A 6,421-nucleotide genomic window follows, 5' to 3' on the forward strand; every position below is an offset into this window, starting at 1 on the left:
ATGAAAAAAGTATTCAGTACACCCTGTAAAGTAGTTGACATTAGGTAGAGCATCCAGTTATAGAAACCATGCCAAAGGAGACACTAGGCATGATGCAGTCCTCAGATCTATCAGATCCTCTCAAACTGCCCAGCTCATGCCAACATGAAAAATGGACATTAGATGTTGATGATGATGATTTGCAAGAAAGTAACAGGGCTAATCTCTTCAAGAGTATACAATTCTTATATTCTGTTGAGATTTTATTTATTTATTTATATACAGAATTTTAAACATTAACATGCTGGTTATTTTGGGGTTTGGGAAAAAGGGCTATCATCTTTCTTGTGGATATATCAGTAGGCCTCTAACATTAATTAATGATGACAAACTAATTCTACGTTTGATTAATGAAGCCAATATCAATATATTTGACTGCAGCTATGCTGGACCATCACCTTCAACACTTTTAGCAAAATCTATGTATTGAAAGGCTGTTACAGATTTTACGTAAAGGAACACAACTTAACATACTGGTTAGCATAAGCTCAGCCACAAGCTTAGTAAAAGAGCATGTATGTGGTCACTCTAGCTAGAAATAGCAACCAAATTAGTCTCAAATCACATGGTATTATCTTAAATAATAAAAGGACATATTTAATAATATATTCTTCAATAATCCGCACCAAAAATGCAGGATGGCCATGGCTGAAACAAAATTAATTACAATTCTGTTTGATTAAAACTAAACAACAACAACAGAAGTACACACAAATATGGACTTGATTATACATATATAATAATAACAAACTTACTGTACACAGTTTTCAGGTGCACTACAACTCATTAGGAAAAGTAACCAAAACTGTAAAACGGGGGGGGGGGGCATCAGGTGTACTGCTGGGTAATTTCAGGAAGCATAAGTTTTGAAGGATGTAATGTCTAGACAGCTAATAACTGATGCAGATTATTTTATTCCATACTTCAGCAATTCTGAGGGTGAAAAAATATTTCCAAAAATCATGGGTACTGTGTAGTTTCCAACAGCATTGGTTAATTTGAGGCTTTAGGAGAAGAGACTCGTTCAAGAAGCATGTGGTTGCAAAGTAAATTTCTTTACTACACAACCACATAGCCATACTTGCATCTAAAATAGAAGAATGAGTTTCTGTAATAACTTCAGTGATTTCCATTGCTAACCATTAGTAGATGAGATAAAAAGAGAAACACAAGAACATACAGATATATATATATCATCATCGTCATCATTTAATGTCCATTGTGCATGCTGGCATAGGTTGGATGGTTTGACCAGGGCTGGTAAGCTGAGGGGTTGCACCAAACTTCAGTCTGATTTGGCATGGTTTCTACAGCTGGATGCCCTTCCCAACACCAACCACTCTGAAAGTGTAATGGGTGCTTTTATGTGCCACCTGCATGACACTAGTAACTGTCACGAGAATGCTTTCACTTGGCTTGATGGGTCTTCTTCTCCAGCATGGCATATTGCCAAGGGTCTCGGTCATTTGTCATTGCCTCTGTGAGGCCCAACACTCATAAGTTGCTTTATATGTGTCACTGGCATGGGTGCTATTTACACAACACTGCCACCTTTTACATGCCACCAGCATGGGTACCAGTTACATGACACCAGCATTAGCCATGACTACAGTTTCACTTGGCTTGACAGGTCTTCATAAGCATGGCATATTGCCAAAGGTTTCAGTCACTGGCCATTGCTTCCATGAGGCCCAACGTTTGAAGAACACACTTATATATATATATATATATATATATATATGAAATGCTAAAAACAAAACTGAAGTAGAACAGTGTTTTCACAGATAGAAGTTCTGAACTTTATTAAAATAGTATAATAAAATAAAGGTAGTAATAAATATGCTTATGAATGAAGAAGATGAGTTCAATTGCAGTTTTTGAAGCATGACTAATATTGTTGATCCAAATGGGATATGGAACTAAGTACACTGTTGAAACACAAGTATTTCATTAAAGTTTGTGAAGCTTTGTAAAGAAACAATATATCTGATCATGAAAGCTTTATCTATCTAGGCTTTCCCACCTTACACATAATAACATCAACTTATATTTTTCTTGCTCAAAGCATCTGTAAAAGAATTTTTAGAATTATCTTTTTTTTTTCCAAAATGTTAGAATTATAAAATCTAACACAATTTTAAATGGGGAAAAAGATTAGCTTTTATAAAAGTTAGGTATTTACAAGGAAATATTTTAAAAAAGTAATTTGAAAATCTAATTTTTTAAAATATTACAATAGTACAACCAAATCAATATTTCCTCCAATTTAAGGAAATCTGGCAAGCTAGCAACAATAAAATTATATATGAATTTTAAAATGATTTTTATTTTTTAATATATTTCTTTCATTCAGTTTAACACATGAAGGATTTATGCCATAGTTTATCAAATACAAACAGAAAATCCAGTTTGTATGCATTCATCTGCTAATGCATCAAAATGTCAAACCCATGGTATGTAATTATGTATTTCAATACCAAATATATAAATATAATGGAAACTGATGCTCAGAAATAAAGAATGTCATTATCAAATATTAAGTTGTTGGACACTTTTTATGTAAAATATATTTTATAATAGGTTTAATGTAAGCTTAACATTACCAAACATAGTAAAGTTTAATGAAAATTAAATAATTCAGAGATGCTATCTGTATGAAAAACAATAGGTAAGCAAATGTTTCATATTTATTTAATTAACAGAGCATTAAAAAGCCAATATACATGCCACAGTAAGTGTAATCCAGAGCCAAGTTACTTGTGCACAGTTTTTTTTTCTTTTGAACAACTACCATGAATTAGACAAACTTGGTAAATGAAAAAGTTTTAATATTCAAATCTATTTTGTTCAGTTTGAGCTCTGATCATTATTAGGCATCTTATTCATGGATGTGTATATAGAACTGGATTACATTTGAACTCAGAACCCTTGCTGATTTCTAGGCTCAGAATAATAGTGATCTTATCTACTAAGCCACTGATGCATGTACATACAGATCAGAGCATTAAAACATTTTTCTTGCCAATATAAAATATGATATTAATAGTTAGAAAAATTTTAATTCTATTAACAATAACTTATTTCAGCAATTTGACTTTTAAATATCAGTTTTAGCAATAACCAGGTTTGGTATTAACATTTGTGACACCCAATGTCAGCTGTTTGGAACTTTCAATGACCTCAAATTTGATTTCTCTTTCATTGAAATTTTCTCGCTGACCACTACCAAGTATATCATTAACCAACACCATTTTATTGTAGTGTACAATTGTGAATAAAAACAAAAATAAAATTAAAAAATAAAAGCTGGAACACACCTATATGTGAAGTAGCAATTAATATTTTATCATTTTTTTTACAATATAAAATTTATAATACAATTAGTTTTTTTTTTTTTTTGGAGTGGAAAAACAAAACAAAATGCAAAGCTATTAAATCTGCAATAATTGTAAGAATTTAACATCAAAACATATTTCAGGTTGTTTATACATTCTCAGCATTTAAAATTGTTAATGATTGTCATTCAACACAAATTGGCTTTGTTTCATTTATGCAGTTATAAATCCTACAGAAATGGTATGACATAGAAACTCTATTGAAGGTAACTTGATATCACTCCAGGCTGAGGATAATTCAATATTTTGTTGCACTGCTTTGTACTGCACCTTCACTTGTGTAGCACAATTGTTTGTTAAAAGGATGTGGAAGTGGTTCTCTGGCAAAGGCCTGTCACCAGATACATGGGCCTGACCTTATGACTAATGGCTCAGGATGTTGACCTATAATGCTGGTAGGCCCGCCAGTGATCATTGACTTTCAGACTTGATGCTTACAAAGAGCAATGTAGAGGTTACCAGGAGTTGTGATTTCTTCCCCCCAATCTCTCATGAATGTCAGAAGTGTTACTCTTTGGTCAAAATAAAATATATAAAAAAAAAACCTTTTCTTTTCCTCATCCTGGAAGCATATCTTCCAATAATCTAGAAATAAAACTACCACTTCATAGCAATGGCTCCAGCTGCTCATCATTCAATTTGGAGACACCTAACAACAATGAATTGAATCTTGCAAGCTATCATAAAAATAAAACACAAGATCAAACATTATTTTCTCCAGTTGTTTATAGATGATCAAATGGATAACTGTTTGACTAGTTTAATAGTTCATGTTTGTTACTCCCATCATACTTGTGTAATGTATGAGATGTTATTAGAATGGTTCTGCACTGCACTGCACATGCTGTGGTTGTAAAGTTCAATGGAGATGTGTGCATAACTGATGATCATAGGTAGTCAGCCTACAAAACAGGCTTCATGCTACCCACCTTATACGCAGTTACTATGTTAGATTTTATAACATTGTGTTAGATTGATGAGGCAATTTCTACAATGACTGGCAAATTAGTAAAAAGTTTTTGTTTCCTGCTAAATAAAAATTGCATAGAATTTGGTAAATCTTCTATCATGACCTCTGATATGCTTCACCAAGATTTTGCTGAACATTCTTTAGGTCAAGCAAAAACTTTTGAATGGCATCTGTGTTTCAAGACTAGTTGGTTGTTAGTTTAAGATATTGGTTGTTCAGGACAACCAATCCCTAGAAACTATGGAACAATTTTGTGAACTCACCCAACGACAATCACTGCAAAACAAACTGTCAACTTTATGACTGGAATCAGTTGCAAAGTTTGTCAAAAGATTTTCTTGGAAAATATGAACATGCATTGCATGTCTACAAAGTTTGTTGCCAGTTTCTCACAAAAGTAACACTGTTTTTGTATGTGTATCGTTAGTCTTCTGAAATATTCTTGGTGTTTTACCAGTGATAAGTCACTCTGCTCATTGTCTTGATCTAACCCAACACTCAACTGTCTCAAGACACACACAACACTCAAAAACCAGTGTTTAACTAAACGAATGTTCGTTAAAATCTCAAGAAAGCATTTTGAAGGTCTTGATAGCAGATTTGCTGTGCTTCATGCAAAATTTGATGCAGACATACTGCTCAAATTTGTCAGGCATTGTGAGAATCATAGAGCTGCTGTTCTAATACAATGTTGCAAAATCCAATGTAATAATTGAACACATAAATAGCATGAAGTTTATTTGTGACTGAAGGTTGGCAACTAACGATGATCAACTGCACAAGAATTTTGGGTGAAAACAATTCCATGACGTGCAGTTCAGAACTTTCTGATAACACATTGTACATACAGGTAATTTTATCTTATTTTGTCCCCCTGTTCATTGGACTAGTTAGCTGCATATCCTCTTTAGGTCATTACCTTACTTCCTGGTTCCTACAATCTTTTCTATCCCAAACAGTAATCCTCTGGACTTCCTCCTTGCAGATGTTAAAGCTGAACATTGACCTCACTAATCCAGGAAATCCTGCAAAGACCAAGTTTTTCATCTGACAAACTTATAGATAACAGGACATTCAGTATAATAGAATTTATTTAAAAGGTTTAGTCAGAGGAGGAGGAAGGGCAATGCTATCATTTCTTCTCTGCTTCTGAGAATGGTTGGGAGAAAGAGAAAAAAAAAACCATGATTCATGGGTTGCAGTGCATCAAGATGATATTGAGTTATTCTCAGAATGAAGACCTAGTCAGAATGCTTGTGAAAGTACTCAATGACTAGGTGGTGGTGTTAAACAGGATGGGTGACAAATTAGCAACTAATCAAATAAAATTTAAATCCACAGTTCTTGAAATGCAAACAAATTTCTCACTAACTAAATGAAATTTAATTAATGGATTTCAATTGAACACTTAAATCATATAATTTTTTTATTATGTATATATTTATATATACAAGGGGTGCTGAAAAGTTCCAGGCTTTGGATAAAAGAAAGTACAGGAGGATCAGTTAATTATGATTCTAGTCAACATATTACCCTCTCGGATTCATACACTTATTGCAGTGATCCTTCAGTTTTTTGTAAGCCCTGTAAAAGAACTCAGAAGGTTGGACCTCCAACCAGGCCTTTTGCAATCTCCTTAAAGCCAAGAACTTTTCAGCACCCCTTCATTTATAGAAATATACACCTATATAGTATAAATATGTCACCCACGAATAAATTTTATGTGTAGGGTAAACAGGAATTACATTTCTGGACCACAGTTTTGTTCAAATTGTTCATATCTGTGAATGTGTAACAGACTAAAAGGCCAACCAGACAAAATTTTGGCCCCATAATTTAATCCGTTTATACTTCATATAAATAAACATTTATAAAACTCCACACGTTTCTAACACAAAATGATATTAAACACTTTTATGTTTTTGAACAAGATAGACAAAACCATATATATATGTGTGTGTGTGTGCGTGTGTGTGTGTATATATATATATATATATATATATATATATATATATAT

At 33.0% G+C, this 6,421-nt stretch overlaps 1 long non-coding RNA gene across 1 annotated transcript in view; it reads right to left on the reverse strand.

Annotated features, from left to right (window-relative positions):
* Positions 1 to 3,359: 3,359 nt before the first annotated feature.
* The window catches only part of LOC128248908 (uncharacterized), a 15,326-nt gene continuing 12,264 nt past the window's right edge, over positions 3,360 to 6,421 (reverse strand). The window contains exon 2 of the long non-coding RNA XR_008265061.1: positions 3,360 to 5,429. This is a non-coding gene — a long non-coding RNA (uncharacterized LOC128248908). The remainder of the gene's footprint in view (positions 5,430 to 6,421) is intronic.

The sequence above is a fragment of the Octopus bimaculoides genome, chromosome 1, assembly GCF_001194135.2.
Source record: "Octopus bimaculoides isolate UCB-OBI-ISO-001 chromosome 1, ASM119413v2, whole genome shotgun sequence".
NCBI classification, from domain to species: domain Eukaryota; kingdom Metazoa; phylum Mollusca; class Cephalopoda; order Octopoda; family Octopodidae; genus Octopus; species Octopus bimaculoides.